Source organism: Bos grunniens, chromosome 19 (genome assembly GCF_055505025.1).
Source record: "Bos grunniens cultivar Pamir isolate PY7600 chromosome 19, Bosgru_T2T1.0, whole genome shotgun sequence".
Classification (NCBI taxonomy): Eukaryota; Metazoa; Chordata; class Mammalia; order Artiodactyla; family Bovidae; genus Bos; species Bos grunniens.
In genome coordinates, this window is record NC_141183.1 from 8874202 (window position 1) to 8894974 (window position 20773).

At 55.9% G+C, this 20773-nt stretch overlaps 1 protein-coding gene and 1 long non-coding RNA gene across 20 annotated transcripts in view; one reads left to right on the top strand and one right to left on the bottom strand.

The window, feature by feature from the left end:
- Nucleotides 1-20773, top strand: part of SEPTIN9 (septin 9) — a 179209-nt gene that overhangs the window by 127418 nt on the left and 31018 nt on the right. The window contains exon 1 of one of the 19 annotated variants that reach the window (XM_086355277.1): nucleotides 13994-14266. The exons of 11 other annotated variants lie outside the window; for them this stretch is intronic. The gene's annotated coding sequence lies outside the window, so the exon portion shown is untranslated. Of the gene's footprint in view, nucleotides 1-13993; nucleotides 14267-14493; nucleotides 14617-14983; nucleotides 15018-17642; nucleotides 17878-18718; nucleotides 19266-20052; nucleotides 20427-20773 lie in introns of those variants that run through there. 7 more of the 19 variants (XM_086355282.1, XM_086355276.1, XM_086355289.1 and 4 more) reach the window with 7 other exon arrangements.
- Nucleotides 10705-14965, bottom strand: LOC147351150 (uncharacterized). The gene is made up of 2 exons (XR_015146845.1): nucleotides 14883-14965; nucleotides 10705-12593 (listed from the first exon to the last, which is right to left on the bottom strand). It is a non-coding gene; the product is annotated as an uncharacterized LOC147351150 (long non-coding RNA).

Consider the following 20773-nt stretch of genomic DNA (forward strand, 5'->3'; position numbering starts at 1 on the left):
TTCAAGAGCTGAGGATGGAATTTCTGGGGAGGGCCTTCTGTTGCCTGCCCCACCCCTAACCCCCGGTCCCTCTTAGGCAGCCATCTCCAACCTTTTTGGCACCATGAACCAGTTTCGTGGAAGACAGTCTTCCCATGGTCTTGGGTTGGGGGATGGTTTGGGTCTCACCCACCACTCAGCTCCTGCTGGGCTGCCCGGTTCCTGACAGGCCATGGGCTGGCACCCAAGGGTTGGGGACACATTATCCCATTTTACAGATGTGGATAACTGATTCCCTCAGCTACCAAGTAGTGGGACCAGGATTTGAACCCAAGCAGGCAGTCTCCTGGGCCTGTGATTCCACCCTTTGTCTCCCTCCAGGACCTGGGTTAGTTGAGTCGGCAGAAAGATGACTCCCAAAGACGGCCATGTCCTAATCCCCAGACCGTGTGACTACGTCAGCCCACAAGGCAAAGGGGAATCGAGGTTGCTGATCAGCTGGCCCTAAAGTAGCGAGATTATCCTGGATAATCTGGAGGGATGATCCTGGATAATCCACACAGAGCCAGTGTAATCACAAGGGTCCTTAGAAGTAGGGGAAGGAGGCAGGCGAGTCAGCATCAGTGATGGGATGTGGGGAGATTCCACAGGCCATGCCGGCTGTAAAGTTGCCGGGGGGTGGGGAGGCCAGGAGCCCAGCAATGCAGTGGCCTCTGGAAGTTGGGACAGGTGGTCAAAGGGATTCTCCCCCGAGCCTCTGGAGGGCACCAGCCTTTGGTTTTAGCTCAGCAACTTTGTGTTGGACTTCTGAGTCCAGAACTATAAGAGGACACCCTGCGCTGCTCTGAGTTCCCGTGCTGTGTGACTTGTTAGGGCAGCAATGGGAAGCGAAGACAGGAAGTGGTGGTCCTCTTCTGGAAGAATTCAGGAGGAATTCCATCTGTATCCTGAACCCTGGGGGTTCTGGGCTCCCCTAGACACTCCCAGCCCTAGAGTCCACAGGACGCTCCCCACCCTGGGCCGGGCAGGAAAGAAAACAGTTGTGAAACTCTTTCCCACTTTCACAAGTGAAGGCAAGGCTGTGGGCCGATGTTCCTGTCTCCTTTTTGTGACCTTTTCCCCCCCTAGACTTAGAATTCTGTAGCTGAAAGAGACTGTGGGTTCATCAGCTTGTTTGCAATGAAGAAGAAAGCTGAGGCCCAGAGAAGTGAGCCTGCATGGCTAGGGCATGCCTGGTGGTGGTGGTGGGTGGAAGGCTAGTGGGTGGGGACTGCCAGGGAGCAAAGCAGATTGGCTGTGTGTGTTTGGGGTGGGAGGTGGGCTCTGGGGAGCTGGAGGAGCAGCTGCCTCACAGCCCTAGAACCTGGGGACCACAGGATGCCCCGGCTTGGGGACTGTGGCCTGAGATGAGGTAGGGAAGTGCCAGGTGTGCTGCCTTAGGTGGAGACCTCCTTTGCAGATGCTGCCAGCCTGCCCGGGGCTCTCAGAGACCTTGGTGGGTCAGATTGCAAACTGTGCTTTCTGTCATCAGCACCCAGAGCCAGCAGCTCGCAAGAGTTAGGCTCCTGCTTCTGGCCATGAAATGTCATTTTCTGAGCTGCGTGGGGACCAAATGAATGAATCTCTACCTCCTGACCACTGTGATCGTTCTCTCCTGGGGTCTGGAGAAACAGCCCGGATGACACGAAGTGATAGTCTTCCAGCCTCATCAGCTTGCCCCTCCGCAGCTCACACCTTTCGTGGCATCCCGAATGGTTTCGCTGAGGCTCACCCGAGGCTTGCTGCCAGCCCTATTGCCTGCCAGGCCCTTGGCCTGGAAGGTCTGCTTTTCCACAGGGGTGGGACCCCTTCTAGGTTTCTCTAAGAACAGCCTCAGTGGCGTGTTCACTGGCCCTTGCTACACGGTGCCGGATCCCTTAGCTTTGTCCTGAGGCCGGGACCTGGGCAGGCAGGGCCTCTGTCGGTAAGGCTTAGCCCCTTCCCCGTACCTGACAAGGTGCCTGTATGCTCCATGTGTGTACAGGAGATGAAGGAATGAACAGACATGTCGTGAAACCATCCAGTTCCCATTTCTAACTGGTACATCATGTGAAGCATTTCACATTTTGAATATACCTTTTTTGGTGTGTGAAAGATTAAATTGGTTTTGTTACACAGTTCACGAGTAGGCAACACCTCCTTTAGCAACTAGAAGGGAGCTCCTTTGAATGTACTTAAAATATTTTCTCTATTTTGAAATAATCTTCGACTCGCCAGAGATCACAAAAGTCATAGTAGAGAGTGCCAGTGTACCCTTTGCCAGCTTCTTCCCTAATGACCTGTCACAGTACGAATCAAAACCAGGAAGCTGGCAGGAGTACAAGGATGTTAACTCAGCTACAGACTTGACTCCGCTCTCGCCAGTTTTACAGGTGAAATGTCCCTTTGGGGGACATTGTGGTTCTTTGAAGTGAGACTTAACACGTACATAGGTTCATGCAGTTACCACCGGAATCAGGAAACAGAAATGCTGCATCAGCAGTGAGGGTTTCGCCTGGTTTTGAACTGTATCTGAATTGTCGTTCAGTTGCTAAGTTGCATCCGACTCTGCAACCCCAAGGACTGCAACCCGCTAGGCTCTTGTGTCCACAGTCTCCCAGAGTTTGCTCAAATTCATGTCCATTGAGTCATTACCATGTTACCATGTAGCATACTTTCATTTTTGGCTTCTTCCACTGAATATTATGTTTGCAGGATTTATTCCTTTTTTTTTTTTAATGTGCTTTTAAAAGCAAAATTTCCCAGAAGACCTTTTGGATCCACCATTAAGGTTTTACAAGCACAGATACATGAAAGTCATCGGTAATCCAGACTCTTCGCATCCATCAACAGTTTCTGCTGATTCTTTTCTGTGCTTCCGCTGGGGAGCTGGCAGATGCTGCCTGCCTGTGGGCTGTCTTCCCCACTCCCATGCCCGAGAAGAGGCGGGGGGCAGTGCTATGGAGCGTCTGCCTGGGTGCCAGGCTCAGCGCCAGTCTGTACACATGCCATCTTTTTCCTTTTCATTCTCCTTGAATTCCAGTGAATCCCTTCCCCCTTTTGACAGATGAGAAAAATCACTCTCAAGAGATAAAGAAATTTACACACACACACACCCCATCGTTCAGCTGATAGGTGGTGGTGTCAGATTTGGACACCCTTCTGACCTCAAAGCCTGAGTTTCCTGGATGAAATGAAAACTTGGGTGGCTTGGACCACTGGCCCCTGGGCCAGGAGGGTCAGGCACAGGGGTTCCCCAGGTTTGTGGGGCGAGCTGGGAAGGATCAGTGTCCCCCCTCCCCAACCCCAGTCTGTGTAAATAGCCGGAGGTCATGTGCCCACTGCTTCACAGCCTTGAATTTCCTGAGCTTCCAGGTCTGGGAGGAGAGAAAGGAGGAGAGGAAAGAGCTGGGCTGGGCTGGTTTGGGCCCAATTCCCAATTAAACAAGCCGCTTAGTTTCCCATGAGTGGCAGTGTTACCTGCCCCCGGTCTTCGCTAAAGGGGAGAGGGGTCTCAGGCATCCCCATCTAAAGTGGGCCTGGGGCTGACAGAACCTCACATCAGGCATCTTAAGGAGCTGCAAAAGCCTTCAACCCTCACACCCGACTGAGGGCTCCACCCCAGAGGGGAAAACAAGGCTTCTTGGGCTGGGGCGTTTTCTGCCAGGTCATGAAAATAGGCCCGGAGTCGCCAGCTCCTCTTGGTTAGAGGCTTTCTGTGGTTTTCAGAGTACTTTGACATGGTTAGTTCAAAGCACCCTCCCCAAAATGCCGCAAGGAGGGCAGGAGGTTTGAGGCACCTCCTCTCGAGCAGCCAAACAGCAGGTGGGTTCACCACCCTCGGGCTGAGGTGGGTGAGCAGAGGCTCAGGAGGTGATGCCTCGTCTTGGACGCCACCTGGCCAGTGAGCCACACACAGACTCGGGGCTTTGCTTCCCCAGGGCCTGCGAAGACTGCTTGCATTTAACAACAGCAACAAAAACACTCACCCTGGGACTTTCCTAGCAGTCCAGTGGTTAAGACTCTGAGCTTCCAATGCAGGGGGAACAGGTTTGACCCCTGGTTGGCTGCTAAGATCCTACACGCTGAGCGGTGAAACCAAAAGTTTAAAAAAAAGAAAAAGGAAATAAATTGTAAAATAAATAAATAAAAATTAAACATTATTAAAAAGAAAACAAAAACCATGCACCATCTCTGTGAACACAGCACCTGAGCGCCTCCATGCAGCCTGAGAAGCAAAGCTTTGCCAGTCTTCTTTCCTTCCTCTCACCAGACTCAACCTGCGTTCGTATCTATTTATCGTTCCCGTGTTTACTTAGAACTTTGGCTGGGCAGCTCTGTTTCTCCCAGTGTTACATGCTAGTGTTTTACATGTTGCAGAACAGCATACCCAGCTTGTTCTGTGTCAGCAGCCTCTGTTTGTGATGAGGTGACCTGTACCAATGCCTGGGGCTTCCTGGGTGGCTCGGTGGTAAAGAATCTGCGGGTTTGGTCCCTGGGTTGGGAAGATCCCCTGGAGGAGGGCATGGTGACCCCCTCCAGTATTCTTGCCTGGAGAACGCCAGGAAAGCCTGGTCAGCTACAGTCCATAGGGTCGCAAAGAGTCCAACATGACTGAAGCGACTTCACACACACACACAAGTATTGGGGAGGGAAAACTTTTCCTCTACCTTCTTAGCTTCTGTCTTTTGAGGGTCTGCAGACTAACCCAGGAGCCACATTAGTAAGAGAAGACAGACCTAAGCACATAAGTAAGGGATTTCACAGAAAAAATGTGACTCAAAGGGGCTTTAGGATTTAGGGCTTATATACACACCTTCATAGTAGGGGAGGAGGAGAAAGGCCCTTACTGGAAAACAAAGGACTCTGGAAAGATAAATGGACCCTTAGGAGGAGAGATGAGAACTAGGGTGGTTTTGTGGCAGTATCTGTAGGTGTGGTTTGCAGATGCAGGAGAGGTGGACTCCATCCCTGGGTCGGGAAGATCCCCTGGAGGAGGGCATGGCAACCTGCTCCAGGATTCTTGCCTGGAGAATCCCCATGGACAGAGGAGCTTGGCAGGCTACCGTCCATGGGGTCGCAAAGAGTCGGACACGACTGAAGGGACTTAATACACACACAGGGAGGGAAGACTTTTCCTCTACCCTCTTAGCTTCACTCTTCCTGTTGTTCAGTTGCTCAGCCGTGAGAACTCTTTACAACCCCTTGATCCGTAGCACACCGGGCTTCCCTGTCTTTCACCATTTCCTGGAGCTTGCCCAAACTCATATCCATTGAGTCAGTGAGGCCATCCAACCATCTCGTCCTCTTTTGTCCCTTTCTCCTCCTGCCTTCGATCTTTTCCAGCATCAGATCAGATCAGTCACTCAGTCGTGTCCAACTCTTTGCGACCCCATGAATCGCAGCACGCCAGGCCTCCCTGTCCATCACCAACTCTCGGAGTTCACTCAGACTCACATCCTTCGAGTCAGTGATGCCATCCAGCCATCTCATCCTCTGTCATCCCCTTCTCCTCTTGCCCCCAATCCCTCCCAGCATCAGAGTCTTTTCCAATGAGTCAACTCTTCGCATGAGGTGGCCAAAGACTTTCAGCTTTAGCATCATTTCTTCCAAAGCAATCCCAGGGCTGAACTCCTTCAGAATGGACTGGTTGGATCTCCTTGTAGTCCAAGGGACTCTCAAGAGTCTTCTTCAACACCGCACAGTTCAAAAGCATCAATTCTTCGGCATTCAGCCTTCTTCACAGTCCAACTCTCACATCCATACATGACCACAGGAAAAACCATAGCCTTGACTAGACGAACCTTTGTTGGCAAAGTAATGTCTCTGTTTCTGAATATGCTATCTAGGTTGGTCATAACTTTCCTTCTAAGGAGTAAGCGTCTTTTAATTTCATGGCTTTAGTCACCATCTGCAGTGATTTTGGAGCCCCCAAAAATAAAGTCTGATACTGTTTCCACTGTTTCCCCATCTATTTCCCATGAAGTGATGGGACCGGATGCCATGATCTTCGTTTTCTGAATGTTGAGCTTTAAGCCAACTTTTTCACTCTCCACTTTCACTTTCATCAAGAGGCTTTTGAGTTCCTCTTCACTTTCTGCATATCTGAGGTTATTGATATTTCTCCCGGCAATCTTGATTCCAGCTTGTGTTTCTTCCAGTCCAGCGTTTCTCATGATGTACTCTGCATATAAGTTAAATAAACAGGGTGACAATATACAGCCTTGATGTACTCCTTTTCCTATTTGGAACCAGCATCAGGGTCTTTATAATGAATCGGCGTTTTGCATCAGGTGGCCAAAGTATTGGGGCTTCAGCTTCATTATCAGTCGTTACAATGAATATTCAGGACTGATCTCCTTTAGAATGGACTGGTTGGATCTCCTTGCAGTCGAAGAGACTCTCAGGAGTCTTCTCCAACACCACAGTTCAAAAGCATCAATTCTTCGGCACTCAGCCTTCTTTATGGTCCAGCTCTTAGACCCATACATGACTACTGGAACAACCATAGCTTTGACTATATGGACCTTTGTTGGCAAAATAATGTCTCTCCTTCAGTCTTTTGGGGGTCTGCAAACTAAACCAAGAGCCATACCAGTAAGAGAAAAGATAGACGTAAGCACATAAGTAAGGGATTTCACAGGAAAATGTTACTCAAAGGGTCTTTAGGATTTAGGGCTTATATACACACCTTCTTAATAGGAAAAGGGAAGGCGGAGAAGGACACTTACTGGAGAACAAAGGACTCTGGAAAGATAAATGGACCCTTAAGCGGGGATATGAGAGCTAGGATGGTTTTGTGGCACAGTATCTGTAGGTGTGGTGTGCAGACTTCTTGTCTGCAATAGTCAGTCTTCCGGGCTTGCTCAGAGGAGGAGACTGCTGACAACTGAGTTCTTCCAGAAGGTTCTGTTCTTAGGCAGATGAGACTTCAGGGACTCAAATGCCGTCTGTCCCAGGTCCTGTGCCACAGTAGTGTATCCTGGACACCTTTCCAAGTATCCTTCTCTGGTTCTCTTCCAAGTCCCAGCCAGACAGTGGGCAATGTGGAGGCCCTTTATAAAAAGGCCCCGTGTTGCCCATGGAATTGCCAAGAGCCCCTCTGGCCCTCCTGGAAAAGGAAATGGCAACCCACTCCAGTATTCTTGCCTGGAAAATTCCATAGACAGAGGATCCTGGCGGGTACAGTCCATGGGGTCGCAGAGAGTCGGCCACGACAGCACTTTAGCAGCTCTGGCCCTACACCCACTGTGGGGACTGCTGACACTCCCACCCCACCCCTGGCTTTCCTGGTGACCCGGATGGTAAAGAATCTGCTTGCAATGCAGGAGAACTGGGTTTGACCCCTGGGTTGGAAAGATCTGGAGAAGGGAATGGCTACGCACCCCAGTGTTCTTTCCTGGAGAATTCTGTGAACTGAGGAGCCTGGCGGGCTACAGTCCCTGGGGCCACAAAGAGTCGACTGAGCAACTCACACTTCACCCCCACCCCACTCACCCCCTGTGTGTCTCTTGGACACACCTAGCTTAAGTTCAAATGTTATCAGCATCTTGCCAAATCTCAAGGGTATTGTATGTGTCTGTCAGTGCTAACCAGCTACTCTCAACCCAGGCTGTCCGTTGGAATCTCCTGAGAAATGTTTAACCGACGCCTAGATTAGTTAAATCAGAATCGCTGGGGACGGGGCCTGGGAATCTGTATTTCCCTGAAGCTCCCCTTAGGTTTGAGAACCTCTGAGCAGAAGCCAGATAAACATCCTGCTCTTTCTACTTGCTTGTCCCCTTACTTCCCAGTTCTAGACCCTCACTCCTGCCTCTAAATACCAAATTGTGTATTGCTGGACTGAAACAATTTACCATCTTAGCTGCTTAAGCTTTTGTTTTGCTCCTAATTTCAGTGGAGGATTAGGAAGTCTAGAGTGTCGCTCGTAACGCCGGTCTGGAGCGCCCCCACCTGGAGGTCTTCCCTCTTGACACCACCCCCCACCCCCACCCCACCCCTGAGAGAGAGCTCTCCAGTACCGACAGGCTGGGTTTCTGTTTGAAATCAGTGCGGGATTGGCTCCTTTTGTTGCTGGGAGTTCGGGATTTTGGAAGGAGGATGGAGTAGTGGGGTTGGAAGTGTGCCTGGGGCTACTGCTCAGCTACAAAGTATCCATCCCAACCAGAATAATAGAGTTGGCTGCGAGTGAGAGTTAAGATTATCATCAAATAATTTCTGACACATTGTTGATGTAATGATAGCTTTTCAAGAGGAAAAGGGAATGTGTATTAAAGGTGCCTGCCAGGGGAAGAGGCAACCTGACAGTGAGGCTGGGAGGAGTGCTTCTTAGAAAGGAGGAAATGGGGCCTTCCGGCCGCGGAGTTCCACAAACATTTACAGGGGCCGCTACCCAGGAGCCGGGGAAAAAGATGAGTGAGTCAGCCAGACAAGTGCTCCAGGTCAGGATGTGAGGTGGGAAACACGAAAGCGGGCAGGGGTGATCCTAGCTGATGGAACACCTGGAGGGCTTCCTGGAAGTGGTGACTTTTACCAGGGGATTTTAGGTATGGTTTGGAAGACTATGGGGCCCAGGTGAAGAGCGTAGGGGCCCTTAGAACACAAGCATGCCTAGAGGTGTGGCTGAGTCCGACGGCAGTCAGAACCAGAGGCAGCAGCCTGGGGGGGTGTGGCTGAAGCTGGTGACAAAAGTAAGGCCAGCCTCTCCTGAGATGCGGGGAGAGGAGACTCCTGTGTCTTGGGGGACGAGGTGAGGAAGGTAGCTGGGAGAAGCATCCTGCTAGGAGGGGTGGTTAATGCATGCCACGTACTGCCCCCCGAGATCAGTCGGCCATGAGGGTCGTTTCAAGAGGTCGTTTCTAATGGTGAAATGGGCAGAAGCCAGAGAGCAAAGGTTAAGAAGTGAGTGGGCGGTGAGAAGGTGGAAGCTGCAAGTGTAGACCAACTGTTAGGAGGTGAGGTCGGGTTGTTGAGAGAGGAAGCAAGCCTACAGTTGGAGGAGGGGGCGGGGCCAAAGGAAGTGGGGGTGGCCTTGTTTTTGAGATAAGGGGCAGCCTGAATGTTCTAGGTCAAGTTGAAAGGGACCTGGGAAAAACACAGATGTAAACCCAAGGTGAAAACCAGCCCCTGCAAGCGTTGCTCTACTGCAGAGAGAGCAGAAACTGAGCTAGGGTCCCCTCCCTCCCCCGTGCATGCCGGGGCCTTTGCCCTGGGGCTGTGGGGTCCTCCCCTACCCCAGGAATGAAGGGGGGGGGCTTGCGTGTGGGGCAGCACCTCCTGAGGTCGGCCTGCCTCTGGGCACCTGGGCCCCCCATCCCTGGGGGCATGTGGCTGCTTATGCTCCTGGCTCACTTCAGCCCCCAGCCCCACACTTCTAACCCGCCCAGCCCTTCCCCTGTCCTCCTGGGTGTGTGTGGGGGTGTGGAGCCCAGCGACCTGCCCGCAGAAGAGGCGGAGGGATATTTTTCTTGGCCTTTGATGGAAAGCATCTGCTGCATCCCATGGGGGTTTGCCCAGGGTGGGTTGGAAGGGAGTTGGCAGGAGGGCTGAGCTGTGTGCTCGCCACCAGGCTTTTGGGCTTGGCAGGAGGACCTTTTGGGACCTGGGAACTGGGGTGGGGGTGGTGCGTGTGTGCATGAGTGCGTGAGAGAGGGAGGGAGGGAGGGCACTGTGTAACCACTTCCTTCTCTCCCGCTGCTGCTGCACGCTGGCTCCACATGAGTGGCCCCACTCTGCAGGGCGGGTGCCTCCCCCACAGGATGCTGTGCTCTTCACCCAGTTGGCCTGGCTGGAGGTGGAAGCCTCAACGTGTCCCTTTGTGGCTTCCAGAGTGGGACCCTCCCGCTGGACAGCCGATCAGTGCAGCTGCCCCCGGTGACCTTCCCCACGGCGTTCCCGATGGTGGGGTCTGCTCATGGACATGTGGAAACAGCCCACAGCACCCTTGTCGAGTTGTCAAGGACACCATGGGGCAGCCCACGCCCCCTCCGCCCAACTGCACATCAGCTGGAACCTGGCGAGGGGGGTTTCTTTAGCTTTCCGTGGATGAGTCCGACTCTCTCTCCCAAACCCCGACTAATATCCTGTAGGTCTGGGAAGGGTCTGGCTCACAGGTGCGTGGCCTGGAACAAGTTCCCATCCCACTCTGAGAGTTTGTGTCTTCATCTCTCCAGAAAGCTCCTAAACTTACACGGGTCGAGTTGCAGACTGCGGGGCTGCTGTCCCGACTTACCGCACACTCAATGGCTTCAAACAACAGAAATGTATTCTTCTTACAGTTCTGGCAGTCAGAAGTCTGAAATCAGGGGCACTGGGCGGGGCTGGCTCTGTCTGGAGGCTCCAGGGGGAGAAGCCGTCCTTCCTTCACCTTCTGGTGGCTGCCTGCGCCCTTGGCTTGTGGCCACACCACTCCACTCTCTGCCTCCGTCATCACACAGTCATCTTCCCTATATTCTTCAAGTTGCCCTCTGCAAACCTCTCTTAAGGACCCTCATGATTACGTTTGGGGCCCAGCCACAGAATCGGGAGAGCCTCTGCATCTCACAGACCCTCATCTCTGCAGTCGGCCCTGCCGTGTAAGATCACATTCAGAGGTTCCGGGAAGATGGGGCATGATACAGTCTCCCCCAGGGCTCCCGATTTGTCTTGGGGCCCCCCTGGCTTTAAGATATACAACAAGAAAACAAACTGGCTCCAGTGAAAGGAGGACACGTTAAATTCTTTTTTATTGACCATCCGCACATAGAGCTTGTTGTGCAGCCGTCGCTGCTGTCTACTTCCAGCATATTTCCTCACCTCAGTGGAAACCCAAGATCCATGAAGCATCACTGCCCAGCCACGGCTGCCCCCGCCTCGGCGACCGCTGCTTTCTTTATAGATTGTTTTTTAATCAGTGCAGTTCTGGGTGACTTTGAAGTTAGTAACCAGAAGTGTGTCGAGGTACTTATTGGATGCAAGGGAGGCCAGTGCCTGGGTGTCTTGAGTGGGAGGAGCAGTTGAGGGAGCTTGGGTGTCCAGAAGGGTTCCTGGCTCCAGGCTGCCAAGGAAGCTTAAACAGCCCAACTCATTCTTTTTTTTTTTTTTTTAATTATTTACTTATTTTTGGCTGTGATGGGTCTTCATCGCTGCGTGCGGGCTTTCTCTAGTCGCGGCGAGTGGGGACTACTCCTCGTTGCGGTGCTTGGGCTTCTCATTGCAGTGGCTTCTATTGTTGCAGGGCACACAGGCTTTCGAGCACGTGGGCTCAGTTGCAGCTCCCAAGCTCTAGAGCACTGGCTCAGTAGCTGAGGCGCACAGGCTTAGTTGCTCTGTGGCATGTGGGATCTTCCCGGACCAGGGATCGAACCCATGTCTCATGCAGTTGGCAGGTGAACTCTTTACCACCCAGCCACCAGGGAAGCCCCATTGCCTTTGAGTCAGGGGTTCATCCTGGCCTGAGCAACCGTGAGCCAGGTAGGCAAGGGAAGCCCAGAAAGGGATGTGTGGCAGTCACAGAAAACTGTCTGACCGATACTTAGCGCACATTTGGCAAAGCGATTTCTTAGGAGAAGCTCTGCTGTGTCTGACGGTGGAAGCTGAGAATCATGTCCCCTTGTGCTGTGCTTAGTCACTCAGTTGTGTCTGACTCTCTGTGACCCCCTGGACTGTAGCCCACCAGGCTCCTCTGTCCATGGGATTCTCCAGGCAAGAATACTGGAGTGGGTTACCATGCCCTCCTCCAGGGGATTTTCCCAACCCAGGGATTGAACCCAGGCCCCCCGCACTGCAGGTGGATTCTTTACCATCTGAGCCACCAGGGAAGCCCGCATGTCCCTCTATGTCCCCAGAAACGGGACACTGTCACGTAGGGATCAGTGGCATCAATAGAGGCCTCGGCATCTCACAGTAGATGCTGTGGTGTGTCTTGTATCACCCCCAGGGTGGCTCCATATGTGGTGTGAAAAATGATCCGGATAAACCTCTCTCCAAGGGTCTGTTGTCACCTCAGGGTGAAACTGAGAATATAGAGAGCTGTGCTGTCCAGGACAGTAGCCCCATTCACCTGTGGCTACTGACCACCTGAAATGTGAACAGTCCAAATCGAGAGGTTCCATAGTTATAAAACACACACTGGAGACCTCCCTGGTGGTCCAGTGGTTGAGACTCCATGCTTCCAAGTGCAGGGGGTGTGGGTTTGATCCCTGGTCTGGGAACTAGATCCCACATGCCTTGTGGCCAAAAAACAAAATAAAACATTAACAATCTCAAAAGTGTTTATACTGGTCACATGTTGGGTGGATAATATCTTGGCTCTGTTAGGTTACATAAAATGCATTAACATTAATGTTACCTGTTTCTTCTTATATTTTTTACTGTGGCTACTAGAAACGTTAAAATCACGTCTGTGGCTGGGCTGTCTGTGGCCGGCCTTCGGTTTCCACTGGAGGATTGGACGGGCAGCTGCCCAGGTGTCAGGCCGCTCTCCCTGGATGCCGAGTGTGTCCTGAGCGGCGGTGGACTGTGAGCAGTGCCGGGCGGCAGATGTTCTGTGTTGGAGAAGCCCCTGGACTGGGGGGCTTGGTGGGCACAAGAATACCCTCTTCTGTGCTCTGGGGGCCCTGGTCAGTGACAAGTGAGGAAAAGTTGTAAGAGGAGCCTGGCATGTGTACAAAGTACCCAGGCTGCCTCCTGGACCCATGATCTGGGGGTCGGGGGTAGACGGCGGGCAGGGTGAGGGATAAGCTTGGAGAGCAGTGGTGGGCGCCCAGGAGGGGTAGTGGGCCCTGGGAGTGGACTCTGGGGCCAGAAAGCTGGGGGACACAGCGAGGCCAGAGGCTGGAAGGAGGCTTCGAGGGGAGTGCTGCGGGACCAGGAGGCTGCCAGGGCAGGCGTGGAGTGCAGGCTTCATGTTAATTAACCCTGACGCCTGGCCTGGCCTCCCTTGTTGCTGGTTCCTGGACCTGCTTTTTAGGTCCCAGCCAAGTAGGCAGAAAAGTCAACTCATTGGAAAAGACCCAGATGCTGGGAAAGATTGAAGGCAGGAGGAGAAGGGGGTGGCAGAGGATGAGATGGTTGGATGGCATCACCGACTCAATGAACATGAGTTTGAGCAAGCTCCAGGAGATAGTGAGGGACAGGAAAGCCTGGTGTGCTGCAGTCCATCGGGTCACAGGGAGTTGGACACTGAGCAACTGAACAAGTGGGCAGGGGTGTCAGGAGGGGCTGGGCCCTTGCAACTGTCTGGAAATCGCCTTCTTGGAGGAAAAGGATTTGTATTTGGGGAGCGGCTGCCTTTCCTGTTTCTGGACACACACGTGTCTCACTTTAATTCTTGCAGCTGGAGTTGATCTGCCCATTTTACAGATGGGGAAGATCCAGGCCAGCAGATGTTGAGTAATAAGTCAAAGATGGTTCGAGGGAAGGGGCCTCCATCTGATGTTGACTCTGAGGCCCGTGCCTGGGATCCACTACGGCCTCCCTCCCAGTGAGATGCGAAGAAGGGCTCCGGACATGCATTTCCTCCCACTGGGCACTCCCCTAGCTCTGGCCAAGTGCCTGGAGACCGGGGTCAGCAGCTCTGCATGGCCACTCCATGTCGGAGTTGGAAGGGGTTTGCAGCACAGGCCCCTGAAGCCTCTGTGGCAAACCCCCAGACCTCAGAGGCCACTGGGGGGCAAGTTGGCCGTCAGGGGTAGGAGTGGCTGCTGCTGGGAAGGGCTGGCTGCTGAGGGACGTGGTGGGGGACGTGGTCAGCCTACCCCTGTGGCCGGTGGGGTGGGTGCCCCTGGGTCCTTGCCCACTAACCATGCGGGGGATCTGGGAAACCTTGGGTGTGGCCTGGCTCCTGAAGGCTGAGGTGGGGATCTTCCTTCTGGAGGCAGGAGGATGGACTGCCATTTTGCACTTGAACTAACCACTCTCTGCCCTAGGAAGACCCCACACCAGCCCCCAGGAGCTGTCTCCTCCTGTGGGAGTGGGCCTGAGCCAAGTTGGCCCCACCCATGCCTGGGAGTGACTCACTCCCTCGGGGGTCAGAGGTCGAGGCACAGGATGGATCTGGCTGATCCCAGCCGGCAGGCCCAGCCCCGGACAGGGACTCTCCCAAGCTCCCTCCTCTGGGGACCACCTAGCCCATCCCCTGAGGGGGTCTCAGCTCTTCCCCGGGGCCCGCAGGGAGGGGAGAGAGAGGAGGAGACTCCGTGAGTCATCCCCAGGCCCTGAGGGGCTGGAGAAGCCGGAGCGGGATCCGATAGTAATCTTCCGAGGCTCCAGGAAGAAGACCGAGCTCAGGGTGAGCTGGCCACCGCCGCCGCATCCCCAGCCCCTGCCGGTTCCTCTCCGCTCCCTTCCCGGGTCATTTCCACCAGGGCACACACAGCGGGGCTGGCTCTGCTCGCACCCTCAGCTGCCGGGAAACCTGGACCTCCTGGGGAGGGTGGCCTGTCATCTGAGCTGCTGGGGTAGGGGAGGGGGGTTCAGAACCAGATGGGGGCGGGGGAGGGGGGAGGTACACCTGGCAGAGAAGGAGCCAGGGCGGGGCAGCAGGGAGGGGGTGCCCGTGGGCAGCAGCAGGTTCTTGGCATCACCCGTCCCTCCACCCCAGCAGGACTGGGCGGAAGGGCAGCCTGGTCGTCTGTCCAGGTGAGCCTCTCGCCTTCTCTCTCTCCCTCTGGGGAACCATGTCACTTTTCCTTTTGGGGTGACTCAGGCTGGCTTGGGGAGTGGGCTTCTTAGCGTTCCTCGGGCACAGCTAACGCACCCGGGGTGGGGGTGGCTGCCGGGACCGCCCCTTCTCTCCGCCTGCTCCCACCCCCACCCACTCCCTCCGCACCCCTCGCCCTGCCCCTTCGGACCCGCTGCCCCGCCGAGCCTCCCTCTGCAGGGAGGCCGTCGCGGTCCCTCCCTACCTCTGCCCGCGCTCTGGGAGGCTCCTTGTTCCTCGGCCACAAAGCCCCTTTGATCCTCTGCTCGGCTCCGAGCCATGTGACCCGGTGGGCGGGCCGCGCGCGCAGGCGGCCGGCGCAGCCCGACTCAGCTGCTGGGTGAGTCCGCGCTCCCTTTGTTCCCTCCAGCCTCACTCGGCTCGCAGGGGGCTCTCAGGTGGTCTGGCCGCCGGGAAGCCCCCTCCCCCGCGCCCCAGGGCTGAGCAGGAACGGCGCCTCCCCGGAGCCCCCCCAGGCCCGGCCACCCCCTGCCCCCCACAGCCGGCGGCACAGCCCCCCTGGCCCCAGTAGCGGGACGGCGGGAAGTCGGTCCTCCACGCGGGGCCCAGATTTTCGGCCGCGGAGCAGAAGAGTACGGCTTTGTGTGTCACAGCCGAGGCTTTGTAAATATTTGGCCGGCTACCCGAGTGGTTAAGTACGCCTCGGCCAGCAGTTTCTTGGAGCCCATTTCCCTTTCGCAAGGGGACTTCCCTCATATTCCTGGAGGGCCGGGAGGAGATGCTGGTGGGCCACCGCTGCCTGTTCAAACCGTCCCATCCAGATTGTCAACCGTTAGGGGTAGGCGGGTTAGCGGAGGACCGGCTGAAGATTAGTTTCAACAGGCGCTTAGACAATGCCGGAATTGGAGACCTCGCAGACAGAATTGTGTTCCGGGGGAGTTTGTGCTGCAGCTTGTCTGGATTCCTGGGAAGTGTTTGGGACGTTCTCGACGTTCTGGGAGCGGACTGGGGAGGGGGCAGTAGAGGGTAGTGGGTTGGGGTGCTGGCATGCATGTACTTTGCTAGAGGATGGGAAGGTGTCTGCCTCGCCATGCCCTGCCCGTGCCCTGCTGGGGAGCAGCATCTCCAGGATGTGTCTTCCAAAGGGCTTTTCTAGCTGCGAGAAGTTGGGACCCTGGTCCCGTAGCCCCCCGGACTCCAGTCCTGTAGCCGGGCCAGCATGTCCTCTCACGCACCCAGACGAGGGGCAGGGGTGTGAGGTGCCGCGCAGGCAGGGCCATCTGCTCGGAAACTTCATCCCCCACGTCCCCTGGGGGTCGACTCGGCGCCCAGGCTGCTGCTCTTCATTCTCGTCTCCCTCTCTTTCCTCCGCCATGAACTCTGCTGCATTTTTGTCCGAGGTTTCGGGAAGCATCTCTGCTCACCAAAGAGAAGTTTGAGGTTCCTTTTCTGGAGAAAAATGTGCCACCCAGAAGCAGTCTATACGGCGGGTTTCTGGTCCATGCAGTGGGTTTCTTCCCGTGGGGACAGCGTCCTGGTTGGGATTCTGTTTGGATCCCGCTTTGGAAAGTCCTGCTGGGGAGAAGCGAAAAGAAGGCCCCTTTTTTCATAATGGTATGCTTCCAACCCTTCGTTCATTATTGTTTTGCCTTCAGACTTAGGGCCTGCATGGATGTTTACATAAATGTCATTTCTCTTTGGCAACGGATAGGCTCCTTTTCAGGAACTAGAAAGAAGAACAAGTTTGTCTGACCATTTGGGAGCGGGAAGCTGGTGTCCACGTGAGGTCTCTTTGGAAAGGTGTCATGCCCACCTGACTCTTCTCGGGTCTTCTCTGTGTTAGAACGTGGCTGGGAAAGGAGGCCTTTTCTGTGGCTAACCTCTTTTTACGCCCATCTCAGGGGACCTGTGTGGTCACTGACCCTTGTCCACCCCTCCTGGGCATCCCTGCTGCCCGCCTCCCATCATTTCCGGGTTGTGACATGTGCAGTACTATTGGGTCTACTGGTCTGTGTCTGTATTTCCATCAGGCTCTGCTCCTCGAGGCCGGCACTGTGACAGGGAAGACTGGCACATGGGGAGGACCTGCTGTGTGTGTGTGGGGTGGGGGGCCACCGGGCATTCTGTCCTGGAGGAGACAGAGCCCTGTTCTCCCGGGAAGGGGGCTGCCATGAGGCAGAACAACAGCCTATGCTGTCATTTGCCCCCACCAACACCAAGCCTTGAGGGGGCCCTTGGGGTTGTTCCCTGAGTGCCAGGTCCATCGCCCCAGGCCTCCAGGCTGGGGTTCACCAGGGCTTTCACCCCAGAAGCCCTGAACCCCTTAAGACAACCAGGATCCTGGGGCTGACTTACTTCCCCACCCCCTGCCTGCTTCCACGGCCACCCTGTGCTCTCCCCACTTCCTGCTGTGTCACCACCAGCCTCGTCAGATAGGGCAGCTTTGCAGGAGGGAGGCGTCCTAGGGCTGAGATGCATTCGGCAGAAGGAGAGCACCCCCCTGCCCCAGCAGCGTGGAGCGGCGCTGGCTTCCTGTGGTGTCAGAGGTCTCTTAGGACGCCGGTCACCCCCACACAGTCACCCCCCCGCACGGCTCACTCCTGGCCGCCTTTCCCAGACTGCCGATGGCTCTGGGCTCCCTCCCTCTCCCGTTGGCCGGGTGTGTAGGAAGCAGGACTTTATTTCACCCTGTGAGGGTGAGGACAGACGCTTGCTGGCCCCTGAGGCCCTGGCCGGGGCCCTCTGCAGTGGTGGTCAGCCTTCCACACCTGCTGTGCCAGCCCCATCCCTCTTCTCGCCTGCCCCCAACCTTGGCTTAGGCCACAGATGCTTCAGGGATTGGAGCTGGGGTCCCAGCTCCCTTCAGCCGGGGTCTTGAGGAAGATGCTTCCAGCAGGCGTCATAGGCCTTGGCCGGGACTCCCCTCCCAGACTTCTGCCTGCCAGCACCAGGCTTGGGTTTGTTTGCTGAGTACCAGCCTGGTTCCTGGGACAGGTAGGGACCTGTTCTCAGCAGCTCAGTGAAGCCTCCTGACGCCTTCCCAGGAGCGCCCCTGAGGTGGTGGCCAGGCAGCCAGCTCCGCAGGCCAGCCTGTTGGCTGTGCAGCCTGGAGGGGTGGCCAGCAAAGGTGCGGGTCTGATCCACAGCCAGGAGGGCACCTTGCCCCACCTGGTGGGCCCTCCAACCTGCCCACCTCCCAGCGGGCTCCCCGCGGGCCCTGTACTGGGGCTCGCAGAGCGGTAGGTGGAACATCTGGCCCTGGGGTGTGGGTGGGTGGGTGGGGTTCTAACTTGCCACTCTCTTCTCTTTTATCACTACTGAGATCTGGCAGAGAAGGGCTTACTGCTGAGAGGCCTGGGGAGCTCTGATTCCACCTCTGCAGGGGCCTGAGTGGCCACTTGGCCTCACCTGGGCTCACCTGTCCCCCACAGGAGCTGAGCTGCGTCACCCCACCCACCCATCTGGGCTGCGGGGCTGGCCCTTGGTGGCAGGGGAAGGGCAACTCAAAGCAAAGGGCCTGAAAGAGGGAAGATGAACCAATTTGCTTCCTCTCCCTTCCTGGCCATTTCAGCGTAAATAAATCTTTTAACCTGGGTTTAGTAGCCAGATCATAGCAGAAGCACCCCATTTCTTGTTGCCCTGCTGAAGCTGGCGGGGAGTGGGAAGGGTGGGCCAGCACGCACCCCATGAGATGTCAACTCCTGAGCATCCTGGCTGTTCTCAGAAGCTACGGGTTGAGGTTCAGTCACCCACACTGACCCCCACGGAGCCTTCGTGGAGGAGGGGTGCTCCACCCTCTGTTTCTTTGCTTCTGGCATGCGTGCCGCAGGGCCCTCCGCAGTCATGTGCCCTGGAGGGGAACCCCTGGTCCTGTCCTGCCCTGCGAGTGCCAGGCACCGAGTGCCCAGTGAGGCGGTCACTCCGACGAGCGCCCTTGCTGGTGTCCCCAGTGGAATGCGCGTGCACCTCCTCCCGCCTCCCACACCCTTATCTCTTATCTTATCTCCCAGGCCTGTCGACAAGGCCTCTGATGACGACAGATAAGGCTTTCCCTTTCCCGAGGCAAGAAAGTGAGTCTCCCTCTTTCAATGAGGACACAGCAGGTGAGGACGTCTGTGTCCTGCCTGTGTGTCTTGCCCCGACCATGCCCCTGTGTTGGGTTGAGCCTTCTCGGTCTTCGTGGAGGCCTGGATGCTCCTGTTGTTTCTCCGTGGAGGCGCGAGCAATACCGCATGATCGTGGTGTTTCATCTTTTATTCACACGCTCTGTGGTTCCTGTGAGACGAGACAAGCTTCAGAGAGCCTTGTAAGAACAGACATTTGTTTTGCTCTCTTTTCACGAGCGCTTCTTGGAGCCCTCCTTTTTTTTTTTTTTTTAAAGAGAAAGGACCCAAGAGCAGTGTTTCTTTGGTGATTTGAATACATTTTCCTGGGCCAGGGGACTGGATCAGATGACCCCGGGCCTGCCTACAAGCTCTGGTGCTGTGGGAGCCGTTGGGAAGTGAGGACAGGATCCCAGTCTTTTGTTTCTCGGCTGCCCAGGACCAAGGAAGAGCTGCCAGTTGCTGGGGTCAGTTGTGGGCCCCGGAGACGAGCGACAGGTGGACAGCGGCCCCGTTGAGTTGGAGTGAGAATCCTTGTTGATTGTCATTTGGGGGCTGGGGGGGAAGACTGGTGGGGGGGGGCAGGGAGTGCAGAGAGCGGTGGAGGGTGGCACCGCACAGCCTCCCACAGGGGAGCCCTCCCTTGGCCCTGCAGTGACAGAGGACACAGAGCAGAGGTCCTGGGGCCACTCTGCAAACCGCACGCTCTGCTGACGTCCCTTCAGTCACCCCAGTGGCTTTTCAGTCGGCCCATCAGGCCAGGAGCCCCACAACCGGCGCCGGCTCCCAAGCGTGGGCTCCTCAGGGCCAGGTGCCTGGGGTCCCCAGTCTCCACGTCCAGGAGTGAGTGTCGCTTACGGGACCCTCGTCACCAGCGGGGAGGGGGGCTGCCTGCCTCTCTCCCCACATGACCGAGGTGGGCACCGAAGCAAGGGGAACACTGGGTTGGGACAGGTCCGTGACGAAACGCCATCCTCCCAGACTGTTCCTCAGGGGAAGGAGAACACGTTTTAAGAGGCATCTGTTTTTCATTGGTTTAAGTGCAGTTGTTGAAAAAGTGGGAAAACAGAAGGTCCTCCGCATGTCACCCAATGCCCAGGAGGTGCTGAGGGCAGGTAGGAAGGCGCCTTGGTGTCCTCTTGGCCTCCATGGCCACCCTCCAGGGCTGGAGTGCGATGGTGAGGAGCACAGTCAGGCAGAGGAGGGGGCTCAGGAGGTGAGGGGGGCGCCCCGTGTCCATGTGGCAGCTGCTTCTCACATGGCTCACCTCCGTGAGGGCCACCCCCACACAGAACCCCCTCCGCAGATGCCTACTTCCTGCTTCCTGCCTGCCTGGCACAAAGCTGCTCAGCTGTCCTTTTCCATCTTTCCAAACTCTTGGCTGCCTCCCCAGCTTCCTCTGGGGCCCACCGTGGAACCGGACGGCCCAGTCCCGTCTCCCCGAGGCTCCTGGGACCCCGTCTGTGTGCCAGCAGCCAGCTCTGTCCCCCTCACTCTCACTCTTTCGTGTGTTCATCCAGCAACGCTTTGCGGCGGGGGAGCCATCTGCTCTCCGTCTGCTGAAGAGGAGCCACTGTGCCTGGGGGCCAGGCCCCTCGTGGGCCACGGAGAGATGGGCGGGTGACCCCGTGCACCTCAGTTTCTGCATTCAGCGTGCTCCAGTTCACCGGCTTGTGGGGAGACGTGTGAGTCAGGGGTGGGGGAGCTAGTCCTCGGGTTTTGTGGGGTGGGTACAGTTGAGGCCAGAGGCCTCTCTGTGAGCTCCCCCCCCAGCTCACCGTGGGGCTCCCCGAAGATGGCTGGAAGTAGAGAGCTTATTCACACCACGGGCACCCCAAAATCCAAGTGCTAAAGTTATAATTAAACCTTGAGAAACCTGGGGGCCCCCCCACCTCTGAGGCCTGCACCACCTCATAAAAGTCGGGCTTCACTGAATTCTCTCTCGTTGTGGCTTGTTCGGCATCCTGAAGGTTTGGGACAGGGGGTAGAGGGAGGACTTAGGCCTCTAACGGATTTGGGGTGGGCCCAGGAA